The following is a 21,922-nucleotide window of genomic DNA, read 5'->3' as shown; positions in this document are numbered from 1 at the left end:
ATCATTCCCAGGTCAATTTCTGTATGGCAAAGTTCTGCGTATTTTATAATAAGGAAGTAGCGGTAACTATCTGAATACTTGGTGCAGCTTCTTGCCCTCAGCCGTGCCACCTCCTACCTCATCCTTGCCTCTGCCTTGCCTGAGAAATTGGTTTCATGACTGGCGCTTTCCCCAGCTGTCTACAACTCTCATGCTGCTTTGATGAGCTAGCCAAAATTAGGCATTATACCTAGTATTAGGCATTATACCTTAACTAGAAGTCCTTTGGTTTGTCGGGTACGAGTGTACAGGTGAAATCAGATGGATGCATCTGACCAGCACAGCTTCTTTCCATGCCAGCCACCTCTCAGTAAGTGCTGGGTGATTAAGGCTCCTTAAGGGTCTAATTAGAAACATGGTTCAGTTAATCAAGTGCATAAAAAGATTATAAGGAATTGTTCTTCCATGGAGGGGAGTGTGTAGGGTGGATATTTCTGCTTTCAACAGCTCAGATGTTGGATAAGGTATGTCCCTTATGGTGTATAGTATCTGGCCTTTAAACCAAATTGGTTTTTCAAATGTGCACAGGCTGGATAAGATGGGGCCCTGGGAAATGTGATCTGGTACTTGATTTAGCAACTGGCTAAACCTTGCCTGTGACAAGGGGTTTGGAACTTGATGATCCTTGATGTCCCTTCTAACCCAAGCCATTCTATGATATGATTCTATGAAACTATCTGATCTGAATAGCTAGACATTCTGACTGATGGCAAGTTGAACATGAGCAAGCAGTGTGCCCTGGCAGCCCAAAGGGCCAGGCACAGCACTGCCAGTGGGCAAGGGGGGAGGGTTTGTCCCTTCTGCTCTGTGTGCCTTCTGACTTGGGATAATCTGTGACGGTGACAGCAAGGTCCTGCATTATGCAAGGAGCTTATATCCTTTTAATAATCTGGTTGAGGAAAACAGCAGGAAATTTGCTGTGTTGCTTTCCTTCCTACCTTGCTAGGCTACCTCAACTCATATTGCTTTTAACCTCTTATTGCCCTTATCTGCACTGCCATTCCATATGTGAGCCCTCTGATCATTTCTGCCTCTCACGCATTCAGTCCCCTTCCCCTCCCTTCTCTCCAAGCATTTGCATGTGTCTGTCAATTTCTCTTTGAAATTACTTCTAAGCATTGTCTGCTTTTCTCAGATCACATCTTCCCAAGATAAAAACCACTATAATAAAACCCCTTTTGACAGAGTCAGACAGCAACAGCAACGTTTGTTTTCCTCTTCCAGATTCCTGCCAGTTCTCTGATCTGAGCTGATGCTGAGTATAGGTCAGATTTGGTGGCTACTGCATGTCCCCCCCAGCTACCCAGTGGATGTGAAGTCTGTCAGCCTTTCAGCTACTTGGCCTGCACATGTGCTGTGTAATTTGTTTGCTCTGTGAGCAGTAGGTTCTATCTTTATCTCTCCACTGAGCTTAACTCTCATTGTGTGCTCTTGGAAACGGTGCCGTCTCCAGGTGTACACTAGATGTCATTAACTGAAATAATTGTTATTTGACCCCATTTTGTGGAAGTGCAAAAATTCATGGAAGCCTTCCCAAGATGACTGGGCTGTCATGGTAACAGATGGGAAGGATTTCATGTAACCACCTAATTATACAGCACACGAGGTAAGCAGTGAGCAGTGCTGTACTGCATAACATGGCACAGTCCTGTGTTGCTGTGATGAGGAGTGTCTGCAGCAAGTCGTTGTGGGGATACTAAAAGAGGGGGAACATAAATGTAAAGGGAGAATGGAAACTTGAAACCCAAAGGGTACAAATATTCACCTACTAGGGAGTAAATACTAACAAATACAACAGATTCTTGGGAAGAGGCCAGGCAATTGCAAATAGGAACCTCTGATAAATCACGGCCCAAGGATAGCTGAATGTTCTTCCCCAGCCTTTCCTTATGCTTCTTAATAACTAATGCAAATATATATTCATCTTTAAAATAATCAGAAATAATCTTTTAAATAACCCTAAATAAGGCAAAAATGTTTTGTATAGATTTAACCAGTCTTTGTCTTTCTTGCTGGTAGAAAACTCCCAGTTGACCCCTGCTTGCATTATGTATTAATTTCTGGGTATCCATACTCCACTTAGACTAACCAATGTTACACTGACGTAATCTGACTACTGTGTTTTGCATGCTAAATTGACTCATATATATAATGTTCTAGTGGGAGGTGTCCCTGCCTATAGCAAGGGGGTTAAAACTGGGTGATGTTTAATGTCTCTTCCAACCCAAACTGTTCTGTGATTCTCATGCAGTTTTATCTCTGATGGCTATGTGATACCTAAGCCATTTGCATCTATCTCTTCACAGAATCACATAACAGTTGACATTGAAAGGCATGTCTGGAGGTCATCTGCTCCAATATCTCTGCTCAAGCAGCATTACCTAAAAAGGCTTGTCCAGTGCCACGTCGGGATGAGTTTTGAGTATTTCCAAGCAGGGAGATGCACTCCCTCCTCGCATGCTTCTCTTTCTTGCATGCTAAATACTATCCTTGAGCCAACTAAAAGAGCTACAATTATCGGATGGCTCCATATCATTGAGCAACCAGACTACTTTAGATATTATCATAGCCAGTTTGAGACTCAGTTCTGCATTAATGGGGTACTGAGCACTCTGCCATTTAAATAGATAAAGCCATTACCTTTAGCTTTGTTAACAGAACTGTTCTGTCTCTTGAACTGGTAACATTACCAGGAAGGTACCAGCTGGGCTTAGTCAGTGAGTTGTGGTAGGAAATGAGTGCTTTTAGAGATCCTTTTGCTGTAGTGGCCATGATTCAAAATAAAGACGCTGTATTTGGGTTGGATTTACCATTCCCGTAGAAATACAGCGGCTCATGATAAAGCTAAAAGAAGTGGAGAGGTGTGAAATAGTGAAATTACCTTTCTCTATATATGACCCATAAAAGTACTTTTTGGAGCCTACTGCAGTGGCAACAAAGTTCATTCTTCAAGTGGTATGTTTGTATAGGAACATTTGCTGCCTAAGGCTGATCCTTAGGATAAACTACGGGCATTACTGGAATTGGTGTGGAATTGCTATTTAGAGACTACACCCACTCCTTTACCAGTGTGTTGTTAGTTCAAAGCCAATTAACTTAAACAGGAAAAAAAATCGGAGGTAGTATTCCAGAATGTTGATGAAAATCGAATGGAATAATAATAAAAGAAACCTTAATTATTTTAGCTCCTAGAAATTAGACAAAATAAATCCTATGTTACAAGATTTTCAGTCTAGAAAATAGTAGGTAATAAGAGCTATGGGGCAGACAGCTCAGTGGGAGGGAGGCAAAGTACCATATTCCTGAGAAAACTCAAGAAAAGTACTCTAAAATCAATTCTCTATTTACATAAATCAATGTATAATCTCAGTTTCATGATCCTGATACAAGTAGTTATCAATGGAGGAGTGTATGACTGAATGCATTTGTGAGACCAGAGCCTGTGAGTGATGCTGCTGGATGAGAAGTATCTTTTTTTCCTACCTCTGCCTTGGTTCAAACATACTAAGATCCATCCTGCACTGGCAGCCTTTAGGGAATGATGAGTAAAGGAGATGATCCCAGCTATGCACCCAGCAGCAGGTGCTTTGATCCACCGCCAGGATTTGGATATAGCCCTTCTACAGCAAAAGGTGGAGCACCAGACTTTGGTACAGCAGGCTGAATACTTAGCTCATGTCAGCCGGTCTGCTTGCAGCCTCCTCATGCCCCACTGCAATCTTTCTGGTTTGTAGTGAGAAATGGAGACAAAAGCAACTTGGCTTACTGATGACTTTATTCTGGTCAGCAAGTGCATATCTTCCTTCCAAGGGCTTGCACCATGGGCACCCCCAGCTGCCCCCGGGGCAGTCCGTGATGCTTGCACTTGTGGGGATCCTCTGACAGTGCAGGCCTGTGGTTGTTTTCGTGTTCCCTGCATCACCTTGCAGGTCACCAGCTGTTGAGTTTTGGCCTGGGAACTATATTCTGAATATGAGATGTAGGAACAGGGCCTTGTTGCAAAGGGAATATTCTTTTATTTTCCTTGCTTTAACCAGTACATCCTGTCCAATTGGTTAGTCTACAGACTAAAATGGCTTTTGTTCCAGAGCTATGACAAACACCGGGTATTTAAAAATAACCTTATGGGCACCGTAATGATAATCTGATTTTAGAACTCAACAGATGTATTTGTATCAAGAATGATAGACAGGTAAGGAAAGGGCTTGAGTGTAGCTCTCCCTTCCAGCTGGCAGAAAGGATTCACTTATCTTCAACTGGAATTTCCAATAAATCTATATTTAGTAGCCTTCATAGTCCATCACTTGATGGAATTACTTTCCTCCGTGAACGTGCAATAAAGTCTGACAGTGATATATGTAAGAACATTAAATTTTCAATGGCCGCATTATGAACAAAGGTGATCGAACAAAAAATAATGTACTTTAAGGAGCAGACAGCAGGGCCCTGTTTCTGATCTCATTGACAAGGTTTAACGGTAGTAGACTTCTCTTCACATTAGTGAAATCATTCATTTATATGGATGTATGGGAGAGAAGGCCCTTTCTTCTGCAGGCCAGCTTCTCTTTTCCTACACTTCCGTAGAAATGAATGATTTTTAATAATGTAAAGTGTATTATTTTTTGTTGGATCACCTTTGGTCGTGTGGTTCGGTTCAGTGAGCCAGAGATGGAAATTCATTAATGAAAAAAGAGAACCAGTTATGTATGTGACATAGCCTGAAAGGACTGTCATTATCCCACCTAGAACAAAATATTCCCCTCAGCAGACACTGGTTTCCCTTATGCTGTTTCCCATTTGTGTTTGGAAAGCTAAATCTGTGCTTTTTTTCTCAAATAGAGCAAAATCTTCATGCTGGTAGCTGAGTCTCTGTGGGTTCTTGATGGGTTATTATCTACTCCTCCGACGTGGTTAAAGATCCAGCTCTATTCTTAGAGGTAAGAAAAAGATTTGTATTTATGGTTTAAAGTGATCGATGAGCTCCTGTGAGTTTCATCATGACAGGGTACTTTGCATATGCATTTTTATCTCTGCTTTACCTAGGAAAACTGTCCTTGCACAGCCCTTTGCTTATTATGTTTTTCCCCCTTTCTTTTAATTGTGCGTGTTTAATGGATTATTTTCTGGATAACCCTTTACAGGTTTCTTGTATCCTAGGTGAAAGGCAATGCCTGTTTATCACTCTGCTAAAGCTGAAAGTCAGTTTGAGCTCTCCTGTGTGCCACTTTTTATTTATGGTATCATTACAGTTTGTTTCAGAAAACCAAACCCTCGGCAAAGCATTCAGGATACTTATCTAGCAAACACTGTCACTTACCTACAGCTGGAGTCCAATCTGATACCTTAAATTCTAGCCTCACATAAAGATAATACTTTTAATCAGAAAAGTGAGACAAGATATAAGAGCTTGCTTGCACTATCTGTCAGCAGGGAGCTGGAGTGAAATCAGGACAAAGTCTAAGTTGTTGTTTCCAAAGATCCTTGCTTCTTGAGCTGTGAAGGCTTATTAACAGCAGGGTGAGATAAACGTGTTATTGTGCGGAGAGGCAGGGTGAGTCTATGCCACTTGTCGGTTTGTGCTTGGCAGCTGCTGCACCAGTGCAGGAAACCCCTTTGGGAATGTCAGACAGCAGGTCCTCAGCTATGGGGAGGTGAGCAGCAGGCCCTTTGCTGCATGGCAAATCATTGCCAGGGTTGCACGCTGCAGAAGCGTGGATGTGGCATAGATCCTATCTCTGTCTGTCCAGCCGTGGCTGCAGGTCTGCTGTGGAAGAGGCTGGAGATGATGGGTCAGCAACTCTGGTGGGATTACCTGTGTTCACTGCTGCAGGGAGGATGGGTCAAATTGTTTTGCCTCTTCTTGGAGGCCATCAACTACTTTCTATAGAAAGCCTCAGCTGAGGGAGTCTGGCCATAGTCGTCTAATGCAGCCAGCAAGTTGCCTTCTAGATGTAGCTAGAATTTCTAATGCGATATCCCTGGTTCACTTCCAGCATCTTCCCTTCTACAAAGAGTCAGATTAGAACAGACAGACGTTCTAATTAAATTAATGCAGGAGCTGATTTACTTGTATGAGGGTAAATTCCTGACTGGTGGAGATCAGGCTCTTTTGAGCTGTGATAATTTCTATGTGGAAAAGGAACTGTTTCCCTTGGAAGTAAATAGCTGAATATTCAACTGAAATCTCTGAACTAGATGTAAAGGCATAGTAATATTTATGAGCTCGATGAAATTCTGCTGGAATAAGAAGTGTCATTAGCATCACCCTATAGCCGAGTGCATAGGGAAGTGCTGTTCTTACAGTTTAAAAAGAAGCAGCACTGCGGGGCAAGATAAGGGTAATTTAAGCAGTTATAGATCTAAATTGGAAGGATTTCATTGATCTTAAAGCTTGTAGCTTTCTATTATATATAAATATTAATTGGCTTTGAATAAAAGACAAAAGGAACGCTATTCTTAAAACCCAGCTTGGGTTTCGGTGTGTGAATCTCCTACTGCAATTCTCACATAATGATTAAAATACATTTCTGAACCTCGCTGCCTTAATCTGCATGGTAGTTTTTAGTAATATGGAGAAATAGTATAAGCACTTATGACCTCATTGAAGACACTCTGTTTTTAAAACCTGGTGCATTCCAAATTTATACGCTTACTCAGCTGCAAGGAACTGGAGTTCTTATTTCAGCTAGAACTCTGCTATGCACCTCCAGCAACTACAGAGTCCCCTGCAGAAGGCAGTGTTAGGTCCAAATGAGACTTCTGCATGAGAAGCAGAAATTGAAGTGTAGTTGGGAAGGCAGTGAGCAAAATTCATAGCATGGCCGGGTGCTCTCACTCAGGTGTTTTAAGTGGCTGTAGATCTCTAGTTTATGCCTCAGAGAATTAAATTATAATGAATTAAAGACTCCGCTGCACAAACTCAGGTAGTTCATACAGGGAAGATTTCCCTCCTCTATCTGGAGACTTCCAGCGGGGTCATAGCTTGACCTGCCTTCAGCCTCTCTGCAGTGCTGCACTTATCACTCTGACTTAATAATTACTTGCACAATCAATTGCGGTTTGCATTAGCTCTTGAATCAATGAGCTGTGGCGCTGGGAATTAGACTTTCCCAGTCCCCTGAGCTCTTGCTTTGATGATAGGGATAAGCAGGGAGGGCATGCAGGTGGGACAGGCAGTATCCTCTGTCATGCCAGCTAAATGTTGCAGGGCAGGACCCTGAAGCCATCTTACCATCTTCTTGCAGATGTGGATTGGCCCCGTTGTGCCCCATTATGCCTGCCCTCCTGGGGTGAATAAGAGGAGGAGCATGGCAGAGTTTCTTTAGCATGGGATTCACTTTGCAGTAGTGAAGGGCCCAGGGCTGCCCTTAGCTAATTTTTTTCAAATCATTAGTGAAACTAAACCCTGTGCCTTTAATACAAAGTCTCCCTGTCAGGGAGAATCCAATTTACCTGTGATTAAGTATAAATGTTGTTTAAAACTGCACTGGTTTTCCACTCTTATTTTTCCCAGCCTCAGGTTCTGGCCATCTGCTCTTTGATGTATTTGACTGCTAGGTAAGAGCATGAATTCTGCTCAGACTTTTTGCACAGGTAGGAATGTTTAGAACATAACCAAGTAACCCCTGCAAGTTGACAGGATAAATATCTTAAGCATCTAGAATCAGTTGTTCTTAAACGTGTTATCATATTCCCTAATCATTCTCAGGGATATGTATTGAATCTTTTTTTCTACCTTTTCAGAGCTTTTTGGAGTGACAGACACGGTTATTTCCATTGCAGATGGATAAGTTTCATGTGCAAATCTAAGCTCCCTACTTCCATCCATACTCTCTAATTATGTACCTAATGATTACATTTGTCCAGGGCCACAGTGCTGTACCAAGAGCTCACACTGAACTGATTACCTGCAGATCTCTCCTGCTGAAGATAATGTTTGTTTGCTTTAGACAGCCAAGGGAGGATTTATCCTGTTGCTACCTTAAAGTGCAAATACTTCGTCTTGGTGGTTGTGCAAAAACATGCAGGATGCCATTCTCCCCACATAGAGAGCTGGGCTGGAATAAGAACATGGTACATGGACTTGCTCATGATTTACCATGTGAAGACTGGGAGGCTGTTTTCATGTGAGTATGATGTGTCCCACAGTGTGTCTGTGGATAGGAGAAAGAGTTTAAATAGCCTGCCAGGTGCCAAGGGAACAGAGGGGGATACAGCGCTGCATCTGGCACCTTTCTGGCATGATCTTTGTTATCAGGCCTAGCTGTACTTGTCAGATTGCCTCCACAGACCAAAACTGAGAACAGTTGACACTATATCCCTGCGGGCTGCTCAGAGCTAATCCCTGCAGCTCATCCCAAGGCTGTGCAGAACTGCCTGAGGAATACCCACCAGTGAAAGCAAAATAGTCAACATGAAGCTTGTTTATTTCAGTACAAGCCCTGGATTAACAGTGCTTGGGGGAAGGTGGAGCTATCTATCAGGGTGTGTGTATTAGAGAGAGAATATTTGGTCTTCCAGGCCTCTTGGAAATATGATAGATAAAGTGGGTTGCCCATAGCCTGTGACAGTAGAGTGAAAGCTGGATGCAGTCCTTTGCATCTTAGAGAAATGGTGTTACTCGTGGAACTGCAGGCATTTTATATCTGATGCATCAGTGGGTTGCACAACCTGTGGTCACCAAAACCAGTGCTTTTAATAGTTTTGATGTAATAGATTACATCACTCTGCTGTGTGGACATACAGAAGAGCTTTCTTTGGTGAGGTGTTTGGGAGGAGGAGGTGACCTCTGGACTTCAATGTTATGTGATTATGTAAGGGAGGAAAGGACATTTAAGAAAAGAGTTGGATGTGATTCTCTGCACCACCACTTCTAAATGAGAGAGGGTGTTTTACACCTCTAATGTGCTGGCCTTGCAGAGCTGCAGGTGTCAGCACACCAGAGGTAGCAGAGGAAGGCTGGAAGGTACATGAATTGCCTTGGATCTGCATCTCCTGCCCATCTTTTGGGAAGTTACCTACTAAAATGACTCAAAGGATTTAAAACCAGTACACAAATAATGGTGAATTAACAGACACTAACACAATAAGTTGCCTTAAGTCATGTTGGGTAAACTCAAGGTTACAGTGATGCAGAGAACCAAGGCATTGAGAGGTTTAAAGAAGAGCAATTCTTTAATAGCCTGAGAAGCTTGGGTCATAAACAAATGGAATTACACATTCCCATTTGTGAAAAGAAATTGGATATCATTAGTATTATTGAGAGCTGGTAGCAAGACAAAGATAGCCAGAGTGCCCAAATCATGACTTATAGCCTCTGCAGGAAAATTAAATTGAATAGCTGATGCATATGTATTTTGGGTGCTTGTGGTAGCCTGGAAAGAGCTCTCTGTAAGGAAGATGTTGTCCCCTAAAGTGATTTATTTCTCAGGACTAAGAGCTCTTACATGCTGAAGTTCACAGACCTCCATTCAGAAGGACGGGGAGGCAGTGATTAAGTGGAGGAAAAAGTGAAGCACAAAGACGTTAGTTGGTTATCAACAGTGTCCCCTTATAATTTAAGTGAGATAAGAGGGAATAAGCAGTTGCTAAAACTGCTTTCCTTGGAGTTTCTAAAAATGTTAGGTAGTTTCCTAAGAACAAACAAAAAATAAATATTACATATTATCAGGAAAACTCAGTATTAGGTCTTATTCTGTTACAGAAGGCAACTTGATCTCTGCACAAGGAAGTAAATAGCACTGATGAAATGTGAGTGATCAAACCCAACTGCTTTTGCTGATCCTAGCTGGAAGACGGACATGCTCAGCAATCTCTCTCTCATTTTCTCTTTGCTGTTAAAAGGGATAATTCTCAAAAGACCAACCGATAATGAGAAAAAATTGAAACATCAGAGTACAAACGATAATAGAAAACTCTTCTAGAGAGGTTTATTAAATTTCAAGCCCCTCAAATTTGGCAATCAGGGAAATGCAAGCTACATACAGCTGCAGATTAGAAGTGAGAGCAGCAATTATATGAGAAACCAGATATGTTTACACATTCATGTTAACAGAATAAACGAGAATGCGATGCTCTTAAATCTGACAGTAAATTTGGAAAACAGGTAAAAGAGGCTGAAGATAGTTCTGAGCAGTGTAAACCTATTTGTTTTAGTCGGAGTGCAGCGGAAGGCCACAAAGATGATTAAGTGTCTGGAGCATCTCCTGGATGAGTAAAGACTGAGTAACCTGGGGCTGTTCAGCCTGGGCATAAGAAGACTGAGGGGGGATCTGATAAATGTTTATAGATGTCTAAAAGATGGTGGGAGGTAAGTGGATGAGGTCAGGCTCTTCTCAGTGGTGTGTAGCAATAGGACAAGGAGAAATGGCCTGAAACTTGAATATAGAAAGTTCCATACAAATATGCAGAAGAACTTTTTTACAGTAAGGGTGATGGAGCACGGGAACAGGTTGCCCATGGAGCTTATGGATTCTCCTTCTATGGAGATATTTGAGACCTGGGTGGATGCCTACCTGTGCAACCTTCAGCAGGAGGTTGGACTCAGTGATCTCTTGAGGTCCCTTCCAACCCCTGCCATTCTGTAATTCCTCAGATGTATGAGGAGCAGATGAGGAGGAGCAGACATTTCAGAGGGTGATAAAATCTTTTATTAGACCTACTATCTCTATGATCAGTGCTATCAGTCTAATAAAAATATCACCTATCCCCCAGAATTTTGCCTCAGGACTGGTCAATAATGTTTTTTTTTTCCTATGGTCAAAAAGAAGCAGAGTGATGGCTTTGTGTCTCAGCATGGTAGCAAACACTTTGTCTTCTGTTCTTAATTAGGGAGGATGTTAAATAACTATTGAAGTTAAAAGCACTTTTAAATCTCAGGACCCTAGCACCTGCATCCAGAAGTATGGAAAGGATTGCCTGAGGAGATGTATGACCTGCTTGCACTGATTTCTAACAATTCTTAGAGCATGAGGGCCAAGGAATGCCAGAGCTAATATTGTGCCACTATTTGGTAGGGTAAATTGAATGACCCAGTAAATTACAGACAATTAATCTCATGGCTCTCTGGAGGATAAATCATGTAAAAGGAAGGATCCATAAGTAAGGAATTAAAATAATAACGGAAGCGTTGCTGTAGATTTATGAAACATCACTGTGCTCTGTTTAATAATGTCAACACCATAGATTTTGATTTCTGCAAAACAATTGAAATATGCCGTCTTGATGAAAAGATTAGCAAACTGCAAATACCAAGGTTGGCCCTTGCTAGGTGGTTTGTATACCAATTAAGCTGCTGTATTACAGAATGCAACTGTGAATGGAAAACTGTGATTCAAGAGGGGGTATGCCCATTGCATTCAGTATTGTATTTCTGCACTGGTTTAGCAGCTTAGCAACTATCAATTTAGTGATATTTAGCAATCATTATTTGCTATAATGTATTGAAATATTCCAATTCTGCAAAGCTTCGTATAAGCGAGGAAAGTGGTGGGGTGGTCAGTAATGCTGGAGGGAAGGCTGCCAGGAGTGCATAGCACATGACCAGGGGACAAAGCACAATGTGTCTCATTAATTGGCATGTAGCTTCCAGTGCAGGGAGGCTAAGATCTGCCATGCCTTGTGTGTCTTGTTTATGCATTGTTGAGAAGTGGGCTGTTAACTATATACGTCTACTTAGTGGTGAAGTAGATTTTTGAAATAGTCAGCTTTGTAACACAGAATGAAAAGAGGAGTAAGAACAGAGGCTGGAGAGAGATTCAGGATGGACAGAAATATGTTAATGCACTTAACATGGCACCTTATCCAGGCTTCTGTTGGGGTCACTATGTCCCTTAAGTACACACCATGCTCAGTTACCTTTGCAGGAGACTTAGCCGTGGATGGTGCTGGTTGACGTTTTTTGGCTGATGCCATGTGTTGCCCTCTATGGGCTTCAAGAATTAGAAGCCAGAAAAGTTACAGTGGTTTAAGCAAGCAGTAGCTTCAGACCAAAGAGGTAAGCTCAAGAAACTCATGGGACTCTACAGGAAAGCTTGGGTCTAAGGGTGGTTGGAGGTGTCCGTACAGTGAAGGATGTGGCTCTTCTGACAAAGCAGCTCCTTATATTGCTGTTTATGCTGATAGAATCACATTATTTTTATTTCCTCCTGTACAGATTCTGTACAAATTTAGCTTTACCATTATGGGCAAGTGGTTCTTTCTTAGGAACACAAATGTTCAGCATGGAAATCTCAAACCACCTTTACAATCTCCATCCCCACAGTTAAAGTCTGTGGATGGCACAAGCAGCTGAGCTCCTGTTTAGCTTTTATGAAGTCAAACCCTTAGGCAAAACTCATAAAGAAAGCAGATGGAAAAGAATGATTTTATTTTGAAGTGCTTTGCGTTTTGCGTTGTATTAAAACATATTTTGCTCCAATCTATTCCTATGCTTGGAAGCAGAATCTTAAAGGAGATAAATATGATGCAGATAGTGAAGTGACCTGATACATTTACTATTATCGTATACTAGTAGAAGCTTAATGAAATAGGAATGTTTTCAATTCCACGTGAATAAATATGTATTTTAATAACAGCTAATGCTATTTCATAAAGGGAAGCACACTGGGAGGGTTCTTTAAGGGAAGATTACACTCATTGCAAAGTCCTTTCCTAGAAAGTGACTGTAAAGAAATATGAACTTACAAAATGCCATCCTTAACACAGGGAAGGCTCAGTTCCATTTTATTCTTCCTCCCTTAGGAAAATTGAAAGGCATTATTAAGGCATATCAATCAATTGTGGTAGCACCTTTATTGCCTAATATTACCACCATGTACATACTGATAACTTCTCCACGTATTGTTTACATTGTATATCTTACCACTGCCTGCTTTCTGCGTGCAAAATTTCTCATTTAAAAGTGCATGTCTTGAATAATGCATGTGCACAAAGCACTTGGCGCTCCTTTGGTACTGGCAGAATCTGGGAGGAACTGAAAGAAAAGAGGGCCCCTTTTGCACAGTCATCATAGCGCTGTGATATTAGCCATAGTCGGTACTCCTCATTGACTCTGTTTTCAAATTGGGCAAGTTTCTTTTAGAAGGAATGTGTCATTTAGTGGTTAAAGAAAAATATAAGTACAGATGTAACTAGATTTCACAAACCCATGCTTCATCACAGATCTGTTGTCAGACTGGTTTTGGACAGAGCTGGGTACTGTTTGGATCTGGAGTTTCACTTCAACTTGCCACAGACCACAGAGTCAAGGTCATGACTGTTGTCTCAGCATCTCCTTCATCTCTTACAATTATTGCTTCCTTAGCCCCCAACAGCACGTGGAAGTAAACGGTTCCATAAGGGAAGGTAGGACTCCAAGGACACTTGAGGACATCGGTATTAAAAGAAGTGAGATTTTTAGTTGGAAAAAATCTCTCACATTTTCAAGCAACATACTATCAAAAGGAAAAGATATTCTTTTCTTCCTTGGTGTGCAGCTTGCATATCCATTTATAAATAGTCCTGGTAATGATTATGGCATGATGAAAAACCTACTTTTGAAGAATGGAACTTGAACAATCCCCATCTTCAGGCAATCAGTAGTAACAGTTGACTGAGTGCTATAGCGACTATTTCTGGTTTGGCTACTACTTCTGAAACGCTCAAATCATCTCACAATGTACCTCTTTCTAGTTTGAAGTGAGAAGATGATATAAATGTGACCAGAATTAGCATTTCAGAGACCTGGGCCATCTCAGTACATGCAGTGTAGTCTGCATTAGCATTTTAGAGCACAGCCAGAGTGTGTTTTAATATCAGTTTTCTTATCACCCCTCTTCACTGGAGTTTTTATTCCCATTGTGGAGTAGTCTTGGACCCCATGAACTTTCTGGAGCACACTAAAGATGAGCACATAATGCACTCTGTTTATTAATGTGGGCTCATCTCCATGGAGCTCCATCGTTTGGGACCCTGGGCACCCTGCTCTAGTATTAGATATGGAGGTTGTCGTTCCTGACTGTGGAAGGGGAGTTGGAGCTTAATGATCTTTGAGGCCCCTTCCAACCCAAGCCATTCTATGATTCTATGGATCCAGACTTTAAGTAAATAAATAGGAAGGGCTACCTGCACATATATTGTAAACCACACAAAATATTACAGACCTCTGGTCTTCATGTGGTCTTCTCAGCAGCTCCACTCTTCCAGACAGCTGTGTTGCTTGAGCAGAACCTCAGGTGTTCTGCATGACTCCATCAAGTGATTTCAAGGGATCTGTGCCCATGTTTGCCATTTGTAAGACAGAACTAACTCCACTTCCTCTCATGAGACCATTGGAAATATTAATGATTTCTGTTGTGCGCTTCTAACAGTAATGACAGCATTTTTTTTTTGCCTTCTCCCTTTTTTGTGGCTCCAGAAATTTCTCACCAGTGGTAATTAGCAGCAAGCTGAGCAGAGGAAAAAGATGCTGACAAGAAGTATGCTGTAAAAATATGGTTCTGAGCAACGAAAGTGAACTCACTGTTTGAATTTATTATTCACTCCTGAAATGCAAGATCCTGTTCTGTTATTTTGTATTTTTATATTTCCTTTTAAAATTTACCTTTTCTTAAATTTCCACAAGATGTGCTATTTTTCCTTTAAAACTGGCTTACGTTTTGCTCTAAAATGTAAGCCCCGATTATATAGCAGAGAGCTATATCCAAAGTAATTCATTTTATTACACGCTTATGACATTTTTTCCTTCGTCTTGCTAATAAGTTTTGTGCTATTTTTTCTCAGGTAAAACTTCCCATATTCTGATCTTACCAGAAACAGGTTTCTTAACAAGTTTCTTGAAGATTTGAGAATTAGCAAAATGAATTGAGAGTGAGATCACTTTCAAGAGCAGTATCATAGGATCATAGAATGGCCTGGGTTGAAAAGGACCACAATGATCATCTAGTTTCAACCCCCTGCTATGTGCAGGGTTGCCAACCAGCAGACCAGGCTGCCCAGAGCCACATCCAGCCTGGCCTTGTTATCCTCATGAAACTGCAATATTTAGTACAATCCTCCTGTGGTTACACAGTATTATTGGAGTTTGAATCCTAGAACAGTCCCCAGCGTGCAAAAACATCATTAACATGTCTTTTTTTTGCCTCCACAATAAGGGCAGAACATCTCTTCCTGAGAATACAAGTTGGTCATGCTCTGGGAAGAAGTGGTTTGCCGCAGTCCTGGCTTGGGTGAGCATTTGTCCTTACCATAAGCAACTGTTTCATATGTAGATGTGTTGAATATATTCACACATTTAAAGCGTTCTTCTTTAACACTGAGTTAGGCTCAGTTACCAGCATTAATGAGCTCTTTTACCACACTTTGGCCTCTGTTTGAAATTGTGTGGTGGTGTGTTTTTTTTTTTTCCCTCTCTCTCTGTTGTGGAGCAAAGACGAATAATTTCTGCTTTTTTATTCATTTATTTATTTCATTTTATGATAGCATCTCGAAGTAATCAAATTCAGTAACTCCCTTCTACCCAGCAGCGAGAAATATTTTCCATCAAACTTAAAAGTCACGTGAAGCTCACCTGGCTGCCAGTTCCTGACTGGCTCCAGCAGGGTTTGCTTTGAGATCTATTAGGCACTGAAAAACTTCAGTGCAAATGACAGATGGAGTAATTTAGCTGCCCCCAGAAAACACAAAACCTCACTGATTTGTTTTGTGATCATTAGCAGGAGTCACATGGCGAATATTCTGGGTCTCTGCCTGAACTCACATGCAGGTGTTAGGAGAAATAATCTCAGTGCTGGTCCCAGCCATGTATTTTTTATGGATTGGATTCTTTATTTCCTCGTGGTTATTTGCCCTCCAATGAGCTTAAATGTAAAACACTACTTAGATCTGTAAACCAGAATTCCTCAAGTTGTCTTTTAGGAACGGACTTGAAGTTAACAGGAGGGACGATTAGCTGATGCAACCTGTGAGGCCACAGCGCACCCATTTCAATAAGGACAGGCCGGTCACTCCAGGTTCTAAGGAAAATAAAAAATACACTCATTCGTTGTGTGACAGTATTTAAAACACTGAAACAGGTCTGAGTTTTCCTTTCTCCCTCCAACCAAGCAGATGATGGAGAAGAATGAGTCCTTTCCAAATCGATCGGGCTCGGATTAGTCAGGGCGGACAGTGCTGGCAGGAGCTGGATGGCTCTCACTGCACTGTGCCACTTCTAGTGATTTTGTCTTCATTCTTGAGGCAGTAGAACAGCTGGGGAGCCGTGCGCTATCTCTGAGGGGAGTGCAGTCCTCCAGCAACCTGAGAAGTGCCATGTCCATAACCAATGGAGAACTGGATTGTTTTGCCCAGATCTGTACCAAGATTTAGGCAATGAGTTGTGTAGTTTCATTCTGTTGTGGAGATTGGATTGACCCCGTGCTCTGACCACGTCGCTAGCATTATCCTCCATACATTCAGCTGATAAATCACATCTGTCATGAAAGCTTCAGTGACAGAGGATGTGAGGTAGGACGTCCTTTATTTTCAAGACTTTATTACCTTTACAAAATAAATGTCAGAGGAAGGAAATATTAAAGAGTAAAGCATATACGCTAGGAGACTGTGGGGAAAAAAACCAACACGCTTTATTGTTCAGATGTCCCTTTGTTCATTATTTCATGAAACTGAGGCACTCTTATTGAAATGAGTCTCTGATCTACTGTGGGAAAGGTGGGGAACTACATTCATTTCATTTTGCATTTCCCTATTATATAAAAAAATCAGCTCATTCCTCATCCGTGCTCAATAACTGCTTCAGGGAAGTAAGAACTTTCCAGGGCAAAGCTCCTGCTTACAGTCTGCTTTTTCTAGAAACCCCTCCAGCTCTTTAGGAAGCAGCCCGCCCATTCAGAGCCCATTCTTCCTTGGAGACTGTCTTTTCCCTTCTGTGGCAATATCTGGCTGTTGCTGGCAACCTGGTCATGTTTTCTTTTCTTGCAGCCTTGTGATTCATTGTTGCAGACTCTATATTTGTAATGTTCAGTGGTACCTTCTCCTTCTAGGTGTCAAAGCACACTAAAGGGTTGTGAAATTTGCTTTGCAGTATATCTGCCTTTTGGAACGTGTTACTGTAGTTAATCTAGCGCTGTGATGGGTGTTTGGGGTTCATGCTGAGCAGAATGCTTGTGTGCATTTCCTCTGTGGGATTTCATACAAATATGGCAGCCTTTCTAATAACAGCTCCAGAAACAGAATCTGAGCTTTTAATGGGACATCAGTTTTTGTCCAGAGCTGTATGGAAAATGCTTTATTCTCCATCCTCCCCCAGGCAACTCCGAGGATGTTCTTCTTCCCAAGAAGGATGTTAAGCTGTCGAACATTTTGCAGGAGAATCTGAGAACCTCAGAGAACCAGCTCTCATACAGGAGTTGTTCCCTAAATACAGCACAGCGAATTTGACTTTTATTGATATAATTTGTCCCATAAATAGAAAAAAGTGAAAACGTGTGACAAAAATACTTGAAAGTAGACTGTAAATTTTTACCAACGCGCAAAGAGATCAATCCTGAAGTAAAAGAAGTGCATCTATTATAGGGCTGGAAACAAATCTATTTTTCTATATATTTTTTCCCTACTGATTGGAGGAGGAGGAGAGAGAGCAACAAAGCGACGTATTTGCAGCAGTAGATGTCAGGAAAGATATCAAGATGAACGTCTGCCTTTTCTCTGCAAGTAAATCTTCTCTGTCAGACTCCTATAAGGGTTCACTCATGTGTGCAGTGCTGTCTTAAACTTTTCACCTGGTATTAAACATATCCTAACTCTTGTCAGCAGCACCAGCACAGAGAACAGAAATGAAACCTGAGGATCTTCCACATAGCATGGGAGAAACTACAACCTTGGTTTTGGTTGGTGGTCTGGCCCAGACTGATTATAGTTCCTGTTTTCTGTGCGTTGTTCAGATGCTGTTGACATGCTTTGTGGTCCTTGGCTCTTCTTAGGCCCCCAGGAGACATTTAGCACCTTAGAGCTTTAACATCTCAGGTGAGGTACATTTTCATTATGCTGAACACTTATGGGTGTTTCTGTCATTGCTTCACAGACAGTAGAAGAAGTGCGGAATTGCAAACCCCCATCCTCTCCTCTCCCCAGGGACTAATGTCCCACAGGCAGAGGAATAACGCAGCAAGGTCAGCAACACAGGAGTGGAAGGATCTGGCCTTGTCTGTGCCCACCTGCCAGCACCCTTGCATTTTTGTCATGTTTTCTGAGATAACCTCTCTACACTGTCCTTAAGGGAGGGGTGTTTCTCAGCACAGGCATGATGTAATGCTGCCTTTTATACTGCAGGAAGAGAACAGGCTCTACAGCTTGTGCTTCAGTAACATCCATGCTGTTAAATAACTCCCTCTGCAGCTGTGTGTGGGAGTGCTCTGCCATGCCACTCTCGGAGGCACTCATTTTTCAGACAGAGCAGCTCCAGGGAGGAGGGCTAACTGCGGGGATGACCTTGTGCTGGGGAAGCAGCCAAAGGCAGCACGTTTCCTAAGGCAGTATGCCCACTCCCTGGGGACTGATCCAGGTAAAACCACCTCCATTTATGGCTCTTTTGAGCTGCAAACTGTGTCAGAAAGGAGCTTTATCCCCCGTGCCCACTTCTTTGGGGAGTTTTGGACTTTATTGGAGGGTGAAGGAGGAGGGGGCCCTTTCTGTGATGATATGAGTGCAAGAGACATGGGCTGGAAATCTCTTAATTCCTCTAGGCTCACAAGGCAGAATTTCCCTTGATGCTTGGCAACTGAAAACACTTTGATTGCTGTCACTGGCAAGTTTCCCATAGGTGAAGGCATGAGTGGGCTCCCCATGCACCTTGATGCTTCCAGGGACGTGTGTATGCCCTTGGGGTGCTACTCCTCCATCTCTTCAGGGATTCCCAGAGTGGGACCGTGCACCTCTGTTATTCATGCACAGATTGTCTCAAAAGCCTGATGCAGCCTTGGGGCATGCCCATCACTTGTACTCCAGCTCTCCTGGTCACAAGCTTTGCTGTATTCCCATTGGCAAAAAGTCTGGTTTCAGAAGTTTTCAGACACTTAGAAACCACAGTCAGTTCCTGCTACACAGGCTTCCCTGAGCCTCCAACATGAAAGCCTTTTTTATTGCCTCAAAACGAGCCCAGAATTCATTAGTATTGTTTTGCTTGTATAAAGTGACTGCCATGAATGCACAACACAGTGAATTCCTATGAGATGCCCTGGACTGATCATGCTCGGGGATGTTCAGGAGGTGTAGTGGTGTGTGAGTGCTGCTGGTGCAGAGGAAGAGGTTCTTCATCTTTGTCATAGCAACAGAAAGGGTTAACCAAGCTGTCCAGAACAAAGTTTGTTGGCTGTGAGAAGGGAGGAGGGAATACTTACTGTAGCATTCAGGCCCTCTCCAAGAAGCAAACGTGATGTCCATTCCTGGAAGATGCATGGGCTGAGTCCAGAAAGCATAGCAATCAAATTATAAATAATGCTGAAAGATATGACAGAAACTGCTACTAAACTGCAGCAGTAACTGATGCCACCACATTCATATTCTAAGCACTGGATGTAGTAGGAATCCAGGACAACTGCTTGCTACTTGAAGAGGAAAGGGAAGCTTCTGAATTATTGATACAGATGGGTCAAGATTGGATTTTCTATGCAACTGTAGATTAATGCAATTATGGGAATGGCCAAGAAACCACAATGAAGGCTTACAAATACAAAACTAGCAGGTGGTCACAAAAAACTGGTCCTGGGTGGGACAGGTGTCTTGAACAAGGCCACCCAGTCCTCCTGCCCACCAAGCCCAGCTGCAGGAAGCAGCAGGGACAGCCAGGGTAGCCAGGTCCCTTGCAGAGCATGGAGCACTGAGTGAGGTGTACATTGCCTATCCAGCCTGACTTTATTATCAGAGACTGCCTAGCAGTGTTTTATGTTTGTTTTCTTTCCCGGGAGGGCTTTAAACACAACAAGTATTTAATGTGCTATTGTTCTTGTTAACTGATAAATGCCAGCTGATCACATAAGTAATGTGATGATCTGTTCGTAGAATTGCTAGCATCACTCACTACCTTTCTCTTTCACAGCAGACCATCTCAAGCTATCTAAACCTGGCTCTTATGAGGGGTGAGTTCTTTGGCTGCAGAAGTTCATTCCCACTTAGGACATGGATGCTCTTGGGCTTCTCCATCTGCGCCTTCTAATTTTCTCAAACAAATCGTCTCACCTTCCAGCTTCTCCCTTACCTTAGGAAACAGCATCCAATCCCTGAGCCCCCCAGCCCTCTGTATGAGCTGCATGTGTGTTTGAGAAGCATAGCTTATTCCTATCCAAGAGCTGTGCTCCTCATCTTTGCTTGCAGACTCAGAACATAAGAGGGAATGGGAAAGAAAGCCACAGTGTTTGTGTGTGCAGGGGGAGGGAGGAAAGAAGCGTATATGTAGAGGGGAGGGGAAGTACACTGCAACATTTCCTTTGATGAAGTCCTCTCTGAAGTAAGTGAGAACTGTCAACATCCATTTCACAGTGATGTTCGGGATTACAAAGGATGTTTTGAAGGAAGAAAGACAAAAAAATCAAAGGAAAAAGTAGATATTCTTGGTTTTTAAATAGAGTTTTCTTGATTGCAGTGTTTTTCTATTTCAGACATTACTCACAACTCCGTAACTGCTGTCTGCTACAGGCAGGGACAAGTGCAGAGGCAAGAGGGAGATGTAACAGCATCAGTTCAGAGAGATGCAAAAAGGTAGGAAACAGCACACACAAGCAGAAAAACGCTCAACTTGCAGGACTCTTGTCTGGTTATCACTCAACATGAGTAGCTGATACTCTTCAAGTACTGCCATATTTCTATGTCTTGTTAGCTAATAAGTAGCATGAAGTATGCAGTGCCAAAGCACAAGCTGCTAAACATGTTTGTTTCCCCAGCTTCCCTCTTGCTCCCTTGCTTATCGTATACATTTGCATCAAACCTGCTGGGAAATATTGCGGTCAAACGAAGGAGGCTCTGTGAGGTGGAGGGATGGGCACAGATTATGCAGGGTGAAGTCAGTCCTCTTCCAACCTGCTCCTACCACCTCTTTTCTTTCCATGCCTGCACAGTCAGTGGGACAACATCTGTTCAATTCTTTCCCATACTTTTCTCTGTAAATTACTCACACCGCATACGATCAAAAACAATATTGCAAAACAACTGAGGACTCAGTCTCACTTTGCTGTGTCTGACGTGCTGTCTGGGGAAAGCATACATTGCATACATTGCATATACATGGGTACATTTGTCAGGATGTGCTGCTCTGAGGACTGAGGGAGTGGCTCAAGTCTGTCTGCAGACACTGATATGGATTTCACTGCCCAAGGAACAAAAAGGAATGGGACTCCAGTATCACTGCTGCCACACGTGGCAGGGCTGCTTGTTCTGGACTGATTTTTTTGGTGTTTGGAGGGACTTCAGAGCATCATAGAATCTCAGAATGTCTCAGGTTGAAAGGGACCTCAACGATCATCAAGCTCCAAACCCCCCAGCTACAGGCAGGGCCATCAACCTCCACATTCAGTACAAGACCAGGCTGCCCAACCTGGCCTTGAACACCTACAGGGACCTGCCTCTCTGGGCAGTTTGTTCCAGCACCTCACCACTCTGATAGTAAAAAACCTCCCCCTGACATCCAACCTAAATCTTCCCTCCCTCAACTTAAAACCATTTCCCCTTGTCCTGCCATTATCTACCCTTTGGTTTAGAATGCATCGTTTTCATGACAAGTGAAGTGAAAGATGAAGACAAAGCTTGTACGGAGATGATGAGACAGTGAGAGACTTGTGGTAAAAGTGGTGCTTGGTGATGAAACAACTTCTTTGTGTGTATGTCCATGTAATTCAGCATAAGAGTTCACTAGGGT

At 42.4% G+C, this 21,922-nt stretch overlaps 1 long non-coding RNA gene across 1 annotated transcript; it reads left to right on the top strand.

The window, feature by feature from the left end:
- Positions 1–4,925: 4,925 nt before the first annotated feature.
- Positions 4,926–17,474, top strand: LOC140250794 (uncharacterized). Its single transcript, XR_011903278.1, has 3 exons — positions 4,926–4,976; positions 15,171–15,245; positions 17,324–17,474. It is a non-coding gene; the product is annotated as an uncharacterized lncRNA (long non-coding RNA).
- Positions 17,475–21,922: the final 4,448 nt, after the last annotated feature.

The sequence above is a fragment of the Excalfactoria chinensis genome, chromosome 3, assembly GCF_039878825.1.
Source record: "Excalfactoria chinensis isolate bCotChi1 chromosome 3, bCotChi1.hap2, whole genome shotgun sequence".
Taxonomy (NCBI): domain Eukaryota; kingdom Metazoa; phylum Chordata; class Aves; order Galliformes; family Phasianidae; genus Excalfactoria; species Excalfactoria chinensis.
Note: the sequence above shows the minus strand (reverse complement) of the source record. Positions and strands in the feature narration are given on the sequence as shown.